General features: G+C 42.1%; 1 pseudogene; it reads left to right on the forward strand.

Annotated features, from left to right (window-relative positions):
• The first annotated feature begins 14,991 nt into the window (after positions 1 to 14,991).
• LOC102022574 lies at positions 14,992 to 16,763 on the forward strand (annotated as a pseudogene).
• Positions 16,764 to 19,809: the final 3,046 nt, after the last annotated feature.

Below are 19,809 nucleotides of genomic sequence, written 5' to 3' on the forward strand. Positions count from 1 at the left end.
GCAGGCTCTGAAATGATGGTATTATAAAGCCCAGCAGAGTTTGGGTGTAATGGAAAGAGCAGTTGGAAACCACTAATGGTTTCTAAGCAGGTATGTGACATGAGTTGCTGTATATTTGTAAAAGTAGAATAGATTGTATTGCAAAAGCTACAGAAAGGAGTCCGAAAGGCAGTTGAGGCCTAAATCAGTGGCCCAGGAAACAGCTGATGGCGTCTGGGCCTGAGAATGGACGGGCACAGAGCACGGCCTGAGTGCATGCAGTTGAGACCTGGGCTCCAGCTGGTTGTCACACAGCACAAGGGAAACCAATTGGAAACTCATGTGTCCCAGCTCCATGGGCTCTCCTTTGGGGCCTGGTTGTTTATTTCAGATCTCCCATCTTCAATGGACTAACCTCCTGGGAGGCTGCACATTTCACACAGTCATTGTCTTTTGATCCCCCAACAATCTAGATGAGAAAGCTGAGGTTCAGGATGATGAAGTCACTGGTTTAGAAGGATACAGGGATGGTCTCAAGCTTGTACTTCAGGATAGTACAAAGCCCGAGATAAAACAGGTCTGATTCTGATGACTAAGCTCATCTTTTCGTAACTATACTTTCTTCAGGATTATGCTACAACCACTGCAAAAGCTGAGATCGGCTTTAAATTTCCCCTCCACCCCCAGGTCAAGTAGACTTGGGCAGCACTGGACAACCTGATCCAGCAGGGAGCTTCCAAGAAGCATCCACGTAGAGCAACTATTTATACAGTTAGGATGTTTTCTAATGACAACCCTTGACTCTGACCCCTATGGCTTTTGCTAATGTCATATACCACTCTGGGACTCACTTTTCTCATCTGTAAAATTGGAGTACGGTATAACTTTCCTTTCCCAGAATCATTGTAAATATGGATGTAGTAAATTCAGCATTTGGTTGACACTGAATCAATAGCAGTTCCCTTTATTCCTCTTCTTAACATTGACCTGTGGACAGTTACTCCCATGACAGTAGCACTAACTTTCGTGTAGTAAGTAGAGGCAATTAAACAACCACCATCATCATACTTGTCATTTATTAAGCACTAGGCTATCAATTGTGGCGAGCACTTTATAGTTGCTACTTTAGTTAATTTTCACGTTAGCCCATGAGCTGTCTGTTGGGATCATTAACTTCCTGTCTTACGTGTAAAGAGCAAAAAAGGCTCAGAAGCATCCCATGATTTACCAAAAATGATGGATGCAAAGCAAAGTGGAGTCAAATCCTGTCCCTTCAGTGGCAACACAGAGGCTGCAGACCACTGTGCTCTCCTGCCTCTTATGACAGGATTTGCTATACGGCCCCATGAGCCCCATCTCCTCTGCCATCATCCTCTGCATTAGACATTAGTCAGCACCAGGCCCGAAGCAGGTGGCAGGAGATGTATATTTCAATTAGGTCTTGAGTTTAACTTCCAAAGAAGGAAGGAGAGATTGAGTCTCAGAAGTTGCTAAGTGAATGAAATTGAAACAGCTAGAAATGACTTGCCTTAGGGGAGACAGACGCCTTGCTTCCCTTCCCAGGTCACAGAAATGTTGTTTTCGCTCCCCGGCAGAGTGCTGAGCCAGCAGAAGTCATACCTCTGCCTTACGGTTTGCTCAGATGAAAACTTCACAAAGCTTGGGAAATAGGAAGCAAGTGGAAAGAGAAGGATCACAGGGAGGGCCCGTAGCATGGGGAGGTAGCACGGTGGCCTGGCAGAGCTGAGAGTTACCCTGATGTGGGTTCTGATTCTAGCTTCATTGGTACTGGGGTTAGGCCAGTCAAGTCTTCCTTGTTTAGTACTATGTTGCATACATGTACCAAGTCCCCACAGGAATGCAAACATCATGCATACAAACATGTACTAATAAAAAATACTGAATCAAGGGGCTGGAAATTTAGCTCAGTAGCAAAGTGCTTGCCTGGCAAGTGCAAGGTCGTGAGTTTGGTTCCTGGTACCGGAGAAAAACCAAAAAAAATACTGAATCAGAAGAGTTGTTAGAATGATTCCATTAGACCAAGTTAGCACACAGTGATTGCTGAAGTCACCCTAGTTACTGGAGACTATCCATACAGAGAACTTGGAAGAAAGGCCCCAGGGATATGAGTACACTGTATTAGTTATACTTTTCTTACCTTAGCACTATCCACATTGACAGAACACAAATTTACTTTCTGCTAACCTCTAATTTACTACACATCCCCAAATAATACATCTAGAAATATGCTCCTGAAAATTTCTGTTTCACAAATGTTTTATTAAATTATTTTCAGATAACTTTATGTCTTTTAAAAATCTCTTTTATTACAATGAGATATTGCTACAGATTCACCAAAATGGCCAAAATTAGAAAGACAACAGTGGCAAGTGTGTTGACTACTTACTGATACTCTCACACATGGTCACTAGAATTGTAAAATTGCACAAACACTTTGCAAAACAACATGCTGTCTTGTAAAACTGTACCTATGCCTAGTCCATGATCTAGCACTTCTGCCACTTGCCATTTACCAAAGAGAAGAGAAATACATTTATAGAAGAGACTTTATAGAAATATTCATAGCAGATGTGCTCATTCTAGCCCCAAACTGGAAACAGCCCAGGCAGCCATCACAAAGAAAATAATACCCAAATTATGGTATAAATACTACTTAAAAATAGAAAAGGAGCAAATTATTGATACGCACAAAATCATGGATGAGTCTCAAAAACATTATGCTGAATGAAAGAAGTCATACAAAGACCACATACGGTATGATCCCACTTACGAGTAGCTCTAGAATAGGCAAACCTACTGTGAAAACAAAAAGAAAATGTCTGGTTTCTGACCAGCCCAGAAGAAGCTTGGGAGATGTCATTCCAGACTAACAAAGACTAGAACAAGCTGGAAACCAAGGATCTTCTTTACTGTAGAAGAATGTGGTCATAAGGCAAATGACTGCCTAGATTTCGAGACTCAGGCAGGCAGTGCTGAGAACCACACAACCCATCAGACCAAAAGCTGCCAGGGATGCTGTGATTCTCTACATTCACCTGCTAGCAATCTCCAGTTTGGGGGCAGTCGCATGCTGCAGGCTTTGAGAGTTAAATAGTCCAAAGACCCAGTCCAGGAGCACCCCACCTTTTATGAGTTTTGACTCCAGGAGTTTGAACTTGTTTTCACAGTGAACATTGAAGAAAATATTAGTGCTTCCAATATGGGGATAGAAGTGGCCTCTTTGAAGTATACGTAAGCATTCTAGTTTACTTAATAAGGTCTGCCTGCAGGAGAACTTAGTTAACCAGAGCCTTATCTGCTGAGGTCTTATCAGAATAACCTGGGAAATGCCCCATTCCAGCCACTCTAGCCCCATCTACCCTTCCTATTTCAGCTAAGGTAGAGGAAGAAGGGAAGGAGCTTAAGGAACAAGAGTGAAGCACACCGTCTGGAGGGAACAACCTCACTAAAAGACTCAGCCCTCACTAGCAGACTAAGACCTAATCCTGGGCTTATATAATGTTCTCCACCCAATATGCCTTACCCCACATTATTAAATCCTTAATTGCAGTAGTTCCTCTCACCTAGAATATCAGACGTAACTATCAAGGAAAAAATGACAAGGCATACTAGAAGACAAAAAGGAATTATTTAAAGACACCAAGCACACATCAAAATCAAATTCAGATATGGCAGGGATGTTGGGATTACCAGGCTGGGCATTTAAACCAACAATGATTAATGCATTAAGAGTTCTCATGGATGAAGTATACAGAGAAATGGGAAATGGGAATGTGATGTAAACAGAGAGATGAGAATGCTAATAAAGAACGAAAATATAACACTAGAGATCAAAAACAAGGTAAGAGAAGTTAGGAATATTTTAATGGGTTAACAGTAGATGGGATATGGCTGGGTAGAGAATCTCTAAACTTCAGGCTATCTCAGAAGAAACCACTAAAACTGCAAAGAATATAATAAAAAAGGACTGGACAAAACAGGCATAAATATCCATGAAGTGCATGACAACTACAAAAAGTATAAAATTCACATAATAGAAACATTAGACAAAAAGGGAAAAGAATAGAACAGAAGACTATTTTCAGTAATAATGAGTGAGAATTACCTTAAATTAATGTCAGATAACAAGCTACTGGCCCAGGATGCTTGGAAAACAAGAAGCAGGATAAATATAAAAACACGAAAAATATCTTTAACTTAGCATTATCATATTCAAACTACAAATATATCAAAGATAAAGAAAATATTCCTAAAAGAAGCTGTGTGTGGAGGGGAAACCTTTATCCACAGAGGAGTAAATGGCTTCATGTGACTTCTCCTCAGAAACTACGCTAACAAGAAGAGAGGGGGTGAAATGAAGTATAGAGGGGGAAATCCCACCAATGTAGAATCCTGTACTCTGTAAAAGTACCCTTCTGAAGTGAAAGAAGAATGATAAAAGATTTTCTTTTGCCTTCTCGAATCCCTTCTTTGATGCTTTTTCTTTTTCCTTTATGTAGATCTGTGCTTCTTTCTCACTGACATCTTTTTCCTTCTTTTATAGAATTCCTTTTGACATTTTTTGTAAGGTCAGAAAATTCCCTCAGCTTTTTTCTTCAGTGTTTGAAAGTGGATTTGACTTAGATATAAATGTCTACTGCTAATTTGAAAGTGGACTTGACTTAGATATAAATGTCTACTGCTAATGCTGGGCCACCACTAATTTTTTTTAAAGAAATACAATTGATATCCAAAGACAGCAAAGAAAAAAGAATCATATAAAGTACTTCATTAAAACCAAAATAGAATAAGAATGAACTGTAAAGATCAAGGACAAATAGAAAACAGTGATCGGCCGATGGACATTGAACTATATCATTAAGCACTTTGAATGTTAGTAGTCTAAATATATCAATTAAAAGAGATTGTCCAAAAGGATCAAAAAATGACTATGTGTTGTCTACAAGAAACTCACTTTATTTAGCTATTATGATTGTACTGATAAAAGCATATATAATTTGTAATATATGTGTATTATTCAAAACATAAAAGGAAGCCAACTTTACATATAAAGACACAAATAGATAAAAAGTAAAAGGATGGAGAAAGATGTACCATGTTAACACTAATCAAAAGAAAGTGGGAGTACATACATTAGTATCACACAGATTGGATTTCAGAGCAATAGAAATTTATCAGGAGAAAAGAAGGGTATTGTATAATGATGCTGGTGGATCAATTCTCCAAGAAAATGTAACAATTTAGGCAAAGAGTATGTGCCTTAAAACAGTGCATCACATGACTTAAGCCCCAAAATGATAGAATTGGAAAGAGAGACAATGGATCCACTGTGATGGCTGGAGAGTTCCCACTCTTCTATCAGAACTAGATCCAGCAGGCAGGAAATTAGGAAGGACACAGCTGAACTCAAGACAACCATTTAGTCAACTAGATAAAACTATCATCTACAGATGACTTCAACAATAACAAAATACACATTTGTCTCAAGCTCACAGGAATTATTTTCAAGTCGGTTGAAATTCTAGGCCATAAAATGCAACAAGTTTTCAATAATAGAAATCGTACACAATGTCTATCCTCAGAACAAAGTGGAATCAAAATAGGAATTAATAACAGAATGATAATAGACAATCAGAAAATACACAAAGATTAAACAAGATACTTCTAAATACCACATGGGTCAAAAAGGAAATTACAGGGAAATTCAAAATATTTAGAATGAAAGTACAACTAATCAAAACTTATAGGACAAAGCAAAAGCAGTGCTTAAAAGGAAATTTATATTGCTGGGCACATCTATTAGAAAAGAAGAAATATCTAACATTAACAACCTAATTCTCCACCTCAGGAAATTGGAAAAAGAAAAGCAAATTAAGTCCACTGTAACCAGAAGGGAACACAAAGAAAAAAATGTAAAGCAGAATTGAGTAATATTTAAAACAAGAAATCAGTAAAAAATTCAGTGAAACTACAAGGTTGTGAATGGTATGAAGACTTTTATAAAGGTGGGTCCACACAGCACTGGGCCCTCTCTGCTCCTCTTTTTTCCAGCTGTGTGAAGGCACCGTATTCACCCCCTTTTGCACTTTGTTCCTTTCACCTTATGAAGATACAGTGTCATATGCAGCAAGAAGGCATTATTTTGGAAGCAGGATTACCACTCACTAAACACCAATGCTGGTACCTTAATCTTGGATTTTCCAGGCTACAAAGCCACTAGAAATACATTTCTTTTCTTTATAAGTTACCTACTCTGTGGTGTTTTGTTAGAGTGACATCATTAAACTTAGGCAACTGATAATATCAAATGCTAAACAGGATGTGGAACAGGAGGAAATTTCAGTCATTGCTTATTGTGATACAAAATGGTACAACCACTTTCAAAGATAATTTGACAGCTTCTTAAAAATCTAACCTACTCTCACTTCTGATCCACTAATCATGTGCCTTGATATTCAACCACAGAAGCTGCAAAGTTATGACCACACAAAAATATGTACATAGTTAATATTTACAGGAATTTTATGCATAATTGCCAAAATTTGGAAAGAAATCAGATATTCTTCATTAGGTGAATAGATAAACTATACATCCAGAAAAAGGAGTATATTTAGCACTAAAAATAAATGCACTAACCAGCTGCAAAAAGACACAGAAGAAGCTCAGAGGTATATTATTAAGTGAAAGAAGTCTTTCTAGAGGGTCTGTATGCTACACAGTTCCAACTATGTGATGTTCCTGACCCGGAAAACAAAACTATAAAGATGACAGAAAGATCAGTGGTTAAGAGAGAAGGAGGGGTCAATGGGCAGAGAGGAGCAGCACCCAGCTTATCTCCTTCTCAAGCTTGTAACCCCTACCATGTAAAGAACCTGGAAGGGTTGGACTTGGAATCCAGAATGAGATTCCAAGATTTGAGAAGTGAAACTACTTTGTATGAAACTACAAATGTAGACCCATGTTGTTATTCATTTGTCCAAATCCACAAAAGGTACACCACTGAGAGTGAATTCTAAGGTAAGCTATGTAGCTTTTGTGTGACAGTGATGTATCAAGGTAGGTCCACTGATTATTAGAAATATAGCAGTCTTGAGGAAAATTTTGAAAATAGTATAGGTATACATGTGTGGGCAGAGGATATATTGGAAATCTCTGTATCTTCCTCTCATTTTTTCTGTGACTCTAAAATGAAGTGTATTTTAAAAGATAGAATAGTTGTTGTCTCCCAAGGGATAAGAATCTGAATGGGAATGGTATTGAGGGAGATTTACAGGATCATGATAATCTCACACATCTTAATAAGGACTCTGGATATGCAATATATGAATTTATCAAAACTGACAAAGAATGTTTATGTAAGATCTGTGCCTCTCACTGTGGATAGCTTTCGCCTCCACATTGGGGAAAAGTGGAAACACATGCTTTTACTTGGGTATTTAGAAAGAAATGTACAAATATCTTCTATTTAATTTAGATTACATCAAAAACAAGATGGATTGATAGATGGCAATAGAGAAGGATAAAAGAATATATATGTGATGAAATAAGAATAGTGGAATGTTGAGTGGTTAGAATATGGGTGTTCATTTAAAAATCCATCTATGTCTTCTCAACTTTCCATAATGTTGGGGGAAAAATAGGACCTAAAACAGTTTTTAGCCTTTTAAATAAAGAGACAATTATAATGGTAGTACTGGAATCCCAAAGCATATGTCTTGTGGGAATATATTTTCTGTTTTGTTGTAAGGTCTTATGTTTTTAAGCTCTGATTTGCAAGCCACATAGGATTGGAAGGCAATGGATGTTCATGAAGAATTTGAATTGGCAGTGCATGGTCAGTCCTGCATTTTACTGCTACTAAATAAGACTTTACCTGGGGCTGGGGATTTAGCTCAGCGGCAAAGCGTCTGCCTGGCAAGCTCAAGGTTGTGAGTTCGGTTCCCGGTACCGGAGAAAAACCAAAAAAAAAAAGACTTTACCAGTGATTTTTCTTCTTGTGTATGAGGAGGTGACACTGATATTATGGATGGGGCAGTGAGATTGATAACAAGGCTCACTTAAGAGCCTCAGTCAGCTCTCACCTCCTGCCCAGTTGCCCTCTGGTCTCATAACCAAAACTTCCATGGAAGATTGCTGGAAAACTACAGAAAGACACCTGCTCTATGAAAGTGAAAACAATGAGCAGAACTCAATGCACAAGAAGGGGCTTGTTTGGGGCCCAGTGCTTGCCATGAGCTTCCCTGGGTGATCACAAGATAGTCACTTTCCCTCTCCTTTCACAGGCACAGAGACAGAGATGAGAGAGGTTGACTTATTTGCCTTTCACCACATAACTAGAGAGTAGCAGAGGTGGGATTTGAACCCAGCCCGTCTGGGTCCCAATTTTTTAACCTCCAACCACTTAAATCTGCTGGTGAGGCAGATGCCTTCTGGGGGATTTACAATCCAGAATGCATTTTTCATGAGAAACTATATTATAGAAAGTAACTGAGTGTAATATGAAGTGTACTCCTGTGGTTTAGATCTTAAATATACTCCAAAAGCCATGTGTTGAAGGCATGATCACCAGCCTGCTGTGCTAATGGGAGGAGGTGGGATCATTTGGAGGAAGCCAGGTCATAGACAGTGTGTGTCCTTGAAGGAGATAGTGGGACCTTATCCCCTCCCTTTCTTTGATTCCTGACCATCTGAGGTGAGCAGCTCTGTTCCACCACACACTTCTGTCAAGATGCTCTGCTTTGCCACAGTCTCAAAGCAGTGAGCCAACTAACGTGAACTGAAATCTCTGAAATCGATCCAAAATAAACATTTCTCCTTTTAAATTGTGTTTCTCAGATGTTTTGTCACAGCACATGATTGACAAACATACCTTTATTGTTGAAATTTTCCCCTGTTTTGCGATTTGGAACTATGTGATAGCTTGAATCTAGATGTTCCATAAATCCTCATGTAGTCATAGGTTTTTCGGAGGTGACTGGACCTAGGGAGTGTGATACTGGGATTAAGGGTGTGTGATCACTAATTTAGTGCACTGGTTGATTTAGCATAGTTCTAGGAGTGGATAAGCTGGTAGTCTGGATGGGATGAAAGGAAGAAGCAGGCCAGCTGCTGCTTTCTGCCTGCTCTGCCATGGACAGCTTCTCCTCTGCAATGCCCTTTTCCCTGCTGCCCGGCCTTGACACCAGATGACTATGGACTGAAATGTTTATGGAGAAGGAAAGTGCATTAAAAGATTTGGCCCAGAGCCACTGGGATCCAGGCTGGCAGTCTGTGGCAGATCAGGGACTGGAACGGTGACTCCTGCATAACTATCCATGAGAGTATGCTCGAGCTTGCATGCTGGGAAATGTGTTTTAAGTACTGCAAAGAGCTCTTGTCAAACAGCAGAAACGGACATCTCATACAATAGTCTTAAGTTTCATCAGCAATTCCCAGGTCCAAGGTCAAAAGGGAATCAAGGTAGGCCCAGGAAAAACCCTAGTAAGCTTTACATTATGTCTTTGTTCATTAACCTACAAGCATTTCTATTTTTAGACTGTGTCATAGTCTCTGGCAAAACAGTTGCTTCCTTCCCATGACCAGTGCTTTGCTTACAAATGGAGAAGAGGGAAGAGGGAAGAGGATTAGCCTGGTAGTGCGTAGCCTTCATATCTGGTCTAGCAGCCACTAATTGTGCTACTTAGGGGAGCTGCTTTCTATCTTTGGGCCTCAGTTTATTCTCTAGAAAATGATAGAATTGGACCAGAAGATGTATTCTTTAGAATGACAAAAAATGAAAAGTCTTCCATAAAGAACTTGCAGGCATTTTTCTAGTCTACACTCTGATCTCTATGGCCCCAGTGTCCAGCCCATGTCCTGACATGTAAATGTGGTTTGATGGATGTTGAGCGAGTGAATCAAAATGACTCAGCCCCTTTACTTAGGCTGAGCAACGTTACTATAAATTTTGTAAGTCACTTGCATGTATTTCAAGTGTGACCCATTTCATGCTGGAAACTCTGGTTGTTAATCATACTAGAGACCTGTCAGAATATAATCACTAGCTTCAAAATGTTCTTATGGCACAGAACGCAAGACTTTCTGTTTGCTACCCCAGAGGTATGCATGACTAATATGAGAAGCTAGAGAATTATAGGGGACACCACACAGCCTTTTCTAATGGTAACAGGTGCTTCCAGGGGTAAGTTTTGAAGCAGAAACTACTGACTTGATGAAAGGTGGTGACCATCAGTACTAGAAAGAAAACTGGAGTTGCTGCCTTTGAGTTTGCTTCAAAGGCCATGATTCTTTTTATCAATCTGCACTTTTTCATGGATATTTGTCTTAGAGAATACGGCTTTGTGTGACTCTGAACCCAATTCTAAAACATATTAATCACATGGACTTAGGTAAATATAACATTAGTACTATTAATAATAGCATTAATAATGTATGACAATGATAACAATACAACTGGCATTTACTGTAACTCTACGTCAAATGCTTTGTTAACTCTTTTTTAGCTTTACGTTACCTCACTTAGTTCATCTGAAGGAAGACCAACTATTAATACCCACCAGATGAGTAAAGTGAGACACAGAGAACATAAGTTTATTTTTTTTTAGTAGAATACATAAGTAACTCAAACCAAGTCCCCTAGTGAGAATGGGCAAATCTGGAGATTCATCCTTAAACCTAACTATAAAGTTGAAGCTCTTGGTCAGTTAAATTCTGTCGCTCAATTTATTAGACTATAAAGTTGAGATCATAGTTTTTGATTATAATTCCAAATGGTCACATAAATCAAATGACATGTCTCAAATTGCTTGTCTCGTCTATCAGACAGCCAGTTCCTTGAGGCTCATCGGGATATCCTTCAAAGTGTTCACTCATAAACAGTGCTCATTCACTCTTTAATGCGAATTACTGGAAACAATGACTCAGAAAACCTGCTTTATGAAGAGTTGAAGTGCTGTATGAAGGTGGTTAATTTACTTTCCAGTGTTTTAAATTTGTATTCAGCCATGTTTAGCGTACTTTGAATTAGTAATGTGGACATGGAAAGAAAGCTGTTTGTTAGTCCAGGGAATTTAATGTCCAAATGTTTGTGATAGATATTTAGGATTCTTACCACTTTCCTTTGGATTGCTTTTGATCTGCATTCGGATGAAATTTGGAAGTGAAAATGATTGCCTGTGTTGGCACTTTTTCCATTCCACAGCCATTTATTATTATTCCTATTTGTGGCAGGAGGAGAAACCAAAAGGGCTTACCACTTAACCTACAAAATCCTCATAGCAACCTTGGAGAGTTCATGTTTTAGCCTTGTTATACCCATAACAATGTGGAGACTCAGATCCATTCATTGCAATTATTCATTCATTTATCATTCAGCAAATCTCAGGAAATGTACTAAGCTGCAACGTATACTGTCACTTGCGACTCAGTCTCTGCCCTAAATGCATTTCATGAAGGACACTTACCAGGTGTGTATTATTGACCCCATGTACCTACCATTATGCTTTTTCCCAAGAATGACCTTCACATTTGCTTTCTAATAAAGCTGGGTGAAACAACAAAACTAAAATGAACAAATACTAGCGGCACAGTTTGTCATAACTAAACCTTGGAAACAACACAAATGCCCATCAACTGAGGAATAGATAAAAAAGATGTGGTATTTTTATGCAATGGAGTACTACTCAGTTACAAAGAAAGGTAAACTCAAGGCTTCTATAGGTAAATGGATGCAACTGGAGACCATACTCATAAGTGAAATAAATTTGACTCACATGTATAAACATCATATTGTCTCCCTAGTGTAAGAAACTGAAAGAATAAATAAAATCCAAAAAGTACAATAGATATTGTGAAAGAGAAAGAAACTGCTTAAAAGGAAAGAAGAACTGGGATGGGGGAAAGCAGAAAAGAAAGAAAGAAAGAAGGAAGAAAAAATATATATATGTACACACACAAGATAGCTAAGATAATTGTACTACTAATTTCTATTTGTTTATTGAAAGGAACAGTTAATGCTTAATAAAAAAAAAGAACAAGTACTGGCAAGTAGGGAAACTTACATATATAACAAAGCAGAGTGAGGAATAAAGAGTTACAGTGGAGGTACTTTTTAAAGAATGAAAGAAGAATAGTAAGAGCCGGCCTCACACATACGTGTCAAAGGCTACTGACAGACCCGTGTGGTTGGAGTGAGACAGTGGAGTGAATGCAGGAGAAGGGTCCATAGGATGGCTGGGGACCTAGTCATCCCTACAGTGGATCCTTAGAGGCTGTGTAGGGATTTTGCTTTGTGGTTGGGTAAAGACAAGAAGCACTAGTCTGTAGAGGGAGACGGGGGTTTGAGCAGAGAATGACCCGATCTGACTTAGGTTTAAAAAAGTGAATCTGGGCTTTTTCCTCTGCGGGGGAAGGGGGATGGAGGACCGCAGGGGGTGAGGCCACTGTACATATTTTAGTACTACTTTAATCCTTTAAGATGGTATGGAGGTCTCAGGGAGGGGACAATGGGTCATATGGGGTGTAGCCACAGAGGCGGCAGAAAAGGATCAGAGTCTGGAAGTGTGTCAAAAGCACAGCAAGTAGGATCTGCTGCTGATGAGACCCAGGGGAAGGGGTGTGGGAGACAAGGAGTGCTCCCAGGATTGACCAGTGGGAGGGGCCGCTGTTTACTGGCCTGAGGGAGTGAGGTGAATTCACCCCCTTGCAATTTAATGCCTAGTTAGAGAGTCAGCATTTTTAACGCACTTTTATTTCTGTTGCTATAAAAGGAATACATAGCCTTCTGGTAAAAAGAATTAAAGTAGTACTAAAATATATACAGTAAAAGGAAGTCAGTTCCTTGATTTTCTTTGGCAAAACCCTCTTCCAATCTCTTGTGTATTTTCACAGACACGATCTAAGAATATACATGTGTATATGTCTGGATATAGCACACTCGCTTTTCTTTTTAATAGGATAGTCCAGACTATCTATGCTATACTGCACCTCTCTTTTTCCACTAAATAATACATCTTAAAGATTAATCCATACCACTGCATATATTAATCCACACTACTACATACTTCATTTTCTGAAGAACACAACAGCCTCTCCCACTATATTGCCATGTTGAAATGTATTTAATTAATTCCCTGCTGAAGAGCATTAACATCATTTCTAGTATTTTTAAGTAACTAATGATGTGGTGAGGAATAATATCTTTGAACATATGTATTATACACATGTGGAAGCAGATCTGTAGAATACACTCCTAGAAATAGAATTTGTGTCCTGAAAGCAGGAATAGATTTAAAGGTTGATAGTGAGGGCCATTTTATGCACCAAAAGAGTTGTGCCAGTTTACAGTCTAGCCTCAGCGCAATAGGGCCTGTCAAGGAGAGGGAGTTTACAACACTAGTAATCTTGGTGACCACCTCCAGGTTGGTAATGCCTTGGATTTGCCCACATACCTTCATTGATGATATTGTCATTTATTTATTGAGCCTCCAAAACAATCTGGGAAGTCAATACATTGCATTCTGATTTTATACATGAGTATGTGGAGACTTGGAAAGATCAATAATTTGTCTGTCTAGGGAATGATGGGGCTGAGATTTGACCCCAAGACTCCTAGGTACCAGAGTTGACTCAAAGAGTGGTCACTTTTGCACACCCACACTTAGACTTCTCTGGAAGTGAGAGTATAGGTGAAGCTTTGGCAAGAATGATGCTGATGGCAGAACACACCCAGTAGCCAACTAAATGACCTCCAGGGTCCCTTTCAGCTCCACAGCTCTGGGGACTTAAGTAGCTCACCTCTCTGCCCTAATAGTTGCATCTATAAAATGAAAATAAGACTGCCTGCCCCTAATAACATTGGAGTGCCGTAGAAGTCAATCAGGTAGTCCACCTGAAGCACCTAGAGCAACTTAGGGAAAATAAGTTCCATAAACCCCTGGGTCACAGAGGTGCACAGTCCACCGGGCCTCCCGGTGGAGGCTTTGTTAGGAGCGAGTTTCCTTAGATGGAGCCATGCTGAATATCAATCCAAGTACACACAGTGTGCCCACATTGAATCACCACATGCACATATGTGGCAATTCATGAGTTGTTATTTGTAATGAGCCACCCCTTAACCACACAGTGAGCTCAGTCCTTAACTCACCCAAAGCTGAACCATCACACCTTGGTCCATCAGCTCCTGTGAGTTTCACGGAAACCCTGCAAGCTTATTACCTTCTTGTTCAGATGGAGACAATCACTAAAGCTCAGAGAGGTGGAGTTTCTCTGTGAAGGTCACACAAAAAGTAGGAGTCAGAGCTGGGGCTGAACCCCAGGCAGTCTGAGACAGTGTCTGGATCCATTCATTGTCCAAGGCTCTGCTCACACTGTACCTGCCCTGGCATCTGCCCCACTATCCCTGCTACCCCCCACACATGGGATTTGGTGCCCCTTCCACGAGCTTAGTCAGCACCAGTGCTTGTCTGCTCCACCATGCAGAGTGTGTCATAGAGGATTGCATTTCTCTAGGCTCCTGTGGAGCCCCCAGGGGCAGGAATAGTGGCTTGTTCATTCCTACATTCCAACCATCAGCACATGCCTAAGCCTTGGTGCTAGAGGGGAAGGAGCAGCCCTGTCTAGGGCCCGTCTGTGTCCCTCCTGTGTCCCATGTCTTTTTCGACTCTCCCACCACCAGCAGAAGGGTTCGCTACACTTTCAGTGGTGGAAATTAAGACTTGAGGGTGCAAAGTGGGTGGTGTTCCCAGGACTGAATCTGAGGTGTCTCATTCCAAGCCTGAGCTCTTGCAGATATGACCCCCATCCCACCCTGGGGAAACACAATGAAGTCTGAAATCCAGCTGTTCCAGTAAATGACGTTTCAGTAAATCACACCCATGCTTATTTGTTTACACACTCTCTGTAGTTGCTTTCTTTTTTTTTTTTTAAAGAGTTCTATGGCAATGAAATTCACATAACATGCAATTCATTTGTTTAAAGTCTAGCTCTCCCAACATGGTGGCCTCAACAAAAAAGAAGAATAAGAAGGGGAAACTATCTCCCTACAAACTTTCTGGCTGAGGATGGAGGGACTGGTGGAAGAACCACCTATGTCCCCAAACCAGTCAGTGGGGCTGATGAAACAGATGACCTGGAAGGAGATAGTTCAACCACTTGGTGCAGTAATGACGATGATGTGTATAGGGTACCTCCAATCGACTGTTCCATCCTTCCCACTGCTCCACGGGCTGCTCGGGAACCCAATATGGACCTGAGCCGTCTTCCCAAATCGCCACCCTATGCTGCTTTTCTAGGGAACCTGCCCTATGAAGTGAGGGAAGACTCTATTAAGGAATTTTTAAATTCAGTGCAGTGTGGTTGAAAGGTTTTGGTTTTCCTGAGTTTGAGGACCTGGATTCCCTGCTCAGTGCCCTCAGTTTCAATGAAGACTCTCTACGTAACAAGAGAATTCAAATGGATGTTGCTGATCAAGCACAAGGTAAAGACAGGGATGACCGTTCTTTTGGGCGAGATAGAATTTGAGATTCTGACAAACCAGACAGACTGGAGGGCCCGTCCTGCCACAGACAGCTTTGACGACTACCCACCAAGAAGACATGATGATAACTTTGGAGACAAGTATCGAGATCGTTATGATTCAGACAGGTACTGTGACGGGTATCGGGATCTGGATGGGTATCGTGATGCCCCACGCTGGGATGTGGATCGATATGGAGGCCGAGATCGCTATGATGCCTGAGGCAGCAGAGACTATGATAGAGGCTACGATTCCATAATAGGCAGTGGCAGAAGAGCCTTTGGTAGTGGGTACCGGACAGATGATGATTACAAAGGAGGAGGAGACCAGTATGAAGACTGATAGGACAGACGGGATGATCAGCCCTGGGGCTCCAGAGATGATTACTCCCGGGATAATTATAGGCATGATGACAGAGGACCCCCCAAATACCCAAACTGAACCTAAAGCCTCGGAGTACTCCTAAGGAAGATGATTCCTCTACTAGCATCTCCCGGTCCAGTCGAGTGGCTTCTTCTTTGGAGGGGCAAAGCCTGTTGACACGGCTGCTAGAGAAAAAGAAGTGGAAGAACGGCTACAAAAGGAGCAGGAGAAATTGCAGCATCAGCTGAATGAGCCAAAACTACAGTGATGGCCTCGGGAGAGGCACCCAAGCTGTCAAAGTGAAGAAACTCAGGAATGGGAAAGGTCAAGGACAGGAAGTGAATCCTCACAGACTGGCAGAAATGCCTGAAGGACAGACGGTGAGAAATCTCTAGAAAATGAAACCCTCAGTAAGGAGGAAGACTGTCACTCCCCAACTCCTAAGCCTTCCAAACCTGATCAGCCTCTAAAGGTAATGCCAGGCCCTCCACCAAAGGAGAATGTGTGGGTAAAGCAAAGTTCTAACCCTCCTGCTCGATCTCAGAACTCAGACACAGAGCACCAATCCCCTACAAGGAGTGGGGAAAAATTAGCTCCAGTTCAGCCTTCTGAAGAGGTACTGGCAAGGAAAGATGAAAATAACGGGATGAGTGCCCAAAAAGGCCATACTGGGAGCTCCAGCCGAGGTCTAGGAGATGGAGGGAACAAAGACCACGGGAAGGAGTCAGATAGGAAAGATGGCAAAAAGGATTAAGATTATAGACATGCACCTCAGCCAAAGAAACCTGAGGAAAATCCAGCCTCCAAGTTCAGTTCTGCAAGCAAGTACACTGCTCTCTCCGTGGATGGTGAAGATGAAAAAGAGGGAGAAGACTACACTGAATAGACCTCTATATCCTGTGCCTTCTCCTAGTCTTTCTCCACCCTGGAACATTCGAGAGCAAATCAAACCTCTATCCAGTCAAGGCAAAATAAAACTCACCATCTCCTGGAGACCTTTCTTAACTTTTTTTAAGAAATGAAATTCTTTTGCATGATGCTACAGCCTTCCAAGTATTGAAATAACCAGAGAAGCGCCAATATAGCCAGAGAGACGGAGACTATAGCTTTTTATGGAAAAGTTGTGGTGTGTTCTTAGGATGCCATGCAGTTGCCTGTGTGATTAGTGCCTCCATTAGCAGAAATGATAATGGCAGTGATATGATGTCTGGAGTGGTTAAGCAGTAGGGAAGGGATAAGAAACAGTGAGATTTCTACCTTCTCATTTTTACTGTGTTGTAGCATATATGAATTCTCCAGCATTATCTGAATAAATTTTCCATCCTTGGAAAGGTTAAAAAAAAGTACATCAGATTTTTTTAAAAGTGATATTCCATTTCTACTGGACTAGAAGAAGGCAGGAGGCTGTCTCCTACCTGGTGCCTCAAAAGTGGATGTCAGTATGGTGGGTGCTGAGCAGGTGGAGGAGGGAGGAAGGAGGCAGATGAGCCCCTTTCAGGTAGCACCTGACTTAATATCTGCTCTACATGGGGTCTGGGATGCTCCCAGAGGCCCATGTGCTAAAGGTGTGGTCCCCAGTGTGACACTATTGGGAGTGGGTGGGGCCTTTCAGAGGTGGGGCCTGGAGGGAACTCTCGGGTCGTTGGGGTGCACCCTTGAAGGAGAACAAGGATCGCTCCTTCTTTTTCTTCCCCTGCTCCTCCACACCCTCCCCACTGTGATCAGCTGTCTTGCCCCAGACCCAAAAGCAACAGGACCAACTGACCGCAGACTTAAATCTCCAAAACAGTGAGCCAAAACAAACCTTTTCCCTGCACAAGTTGATTGTCTCTAGGGTCAGTTACAGTAGTGGAAAGCCAACAAACACAGCATTTTACCCTAAAGACTGAAAATACTGTAATAGCAAATCAGAGGTTCATGGACAGCTGATTTCAAGGTAACCAGACCTTCCCTCTTTCAAGGAAAATGTACCCAAGCAACTGGCCTGCCGAGGTGCAAGCCTCTTTACTGTGCTGCTGGGGACCAGACAGAGGGGCAGCATGAATGCCAATGACCACAGTGAAGGTAAAAGAAAACAGTAGTAAAACATGCTGTGGACCTCAGAGGAAGTTTTCAAAGCTCTTTTCACCTTTCTCTCTTTTACCACTCTATGAGGCAGGATTATGCTCCCTGTTATGGGTGAGGAACCTGAATAAACACTCTCTTTCAAGATTTGCTAGGCTCTGAGGCTCAGTGGTAAAGCACTATATACAAGGCCCTGGGTTGCATACCCAGTACCGCAAAAACAAAGCAAAGCAAAGCAAAGCAAAACAAACCTTTGTAACCTCTGAGTTCATGTCCTTAACGTACAGCTGGGCAAACGCCAGGGCCCTTGGTTGTCTTTGGGACTCCTCAAGCCGAGACCACTCTACATCACAGAGAGGGGTGAGGGCCGCAGTGATGTGTTGGTCCTAACAGCTGGCCAGGGGCCTGAGGACGTGTGTCCTCACAGGAGGAAGGGACACGGCAGACAGGGAGGAAAACCAGGCAGAGGTGGAGCCAAGCATGCAGACAGCTGTGGGGAGTGGCCCTGCCACAGACAGCGGGGCAGCAGTAGGCATGGTGGCTGGTGGTGTTCCACGGGGGCTGCATGTGCAAGTGCCCTGCCTGGTTCCCATTCGAGTTCTCACTTATTATCAGTATAACCTCAGACAAGTCACTTAACTTTTCTAACCTACCAGTGCCTCAGTTTCCTCATCTGTAAAACAGGACTCTTTTTCATAGGGTTGAGAACTAAATCAACTAATATTTACAGACTTTGAGAATACCTGGAGGGGCTGGGGATATAGCTCAGGGGTACAAGTGCCCGCCCTGGGAAAGTGCAAGGTCCTGAGTTTGATTCCCAGTACCCACAAAAAAAAAAAAAAGAAAGAGAGAATACTGTCTGATATTTAGTGTGTGCTCGAGATGCTATTACATACTGGCTGAGCTCTGTGTGTAGAGAAATCTAGGTTTCAGCTGGGGTCTGGAAAGGTCTGTCAAGCTGACACGCCATTCTGGTGTGAACCTGAAGAAATCTGAGTTTGGGGGAGGTTTCTTTATGCTAGAATGGATTAAAGTAGCGGAGAAATTGGGAGTCAGAAAGCCAGGGAAGGGGTGGCTGCCAGGTTCTTTGTGTTCACTTCATCTTCTGGGAGGGGAGACTGGGCTTCAGCTGCACTTGGGCGTGGCGAGCGCCTGCTGACTGCCTGCTCGGAGGTGGGGCTCAGTGGTCACTGCCGAGGTTCTCTGTCAGGGAGCACCTCTGTGTGTTCTTTCATGGGAAATCGGGGTCATCTTCTCTTACCTGCCTGGGAGGCAGACTGTCTTTGTGCAAGAAGCCTATGGTCTCAGCACAGAGCTGCAGTTCAGGGTCCAGCCGAGGGCTGGAAACATTCAGGCAGCTCTGGGCACGGGTGAGGGATTTAGTTTAGGCTGTCAAAGGACTGACCTGCAGCCCTCTCCACAGAGACACCTAACCCCTTCTGGTAATGGTGGGTTCCACTGGGCCTCAGGAGGTCCTCGCTGCTCTGTGAAATTCTTGTACACACTGTTGGGAACTGGACTCCAGGGACTCAGAGCTGACCGCCGCTAAGTCCCTTTCTCCCCTCCTAGTCACACAATGCCCAGGCCCTTAATACACTGTGCATGGTCACCCTCTGGCTTTGCCTCTCCATCCTGAGCAGGGCTTTGGCTCAATGTGGTGCCCCATAACTTTAAGGGATCAAGCACTTCTGAGAAATTTTTCTGCTAAGAAGATGAGCTGGGGGGGGGACTGAAAGTACAGCTACCAGCTTTGATGTCTTAAGTATGAAATTTCCATGGCTGCCCAGCTGCTGAGCCCTGGTTGTCGTGTGGCTAGGGTGAGATGTAAGGAAATGAGCACATTGCATGCCCCATCGCAGCAGAGTAAG

This window comes from Chinchilla lanigera, unplaced genomic scaffold (assembly GCF_000276665.1).
Source record: "Chinchilla lanigera isolate Chin_1 unplaced genomic scaffold, ChiLan1.0 scaffold00063, whole genome shotgun sequence".
Lineage (NCBI taxonomy): Eukaryota > Metazoa > Chordata > Mammalia > Rodentia > Chinchillidae > Chinchilla > Chinchilla lanigera.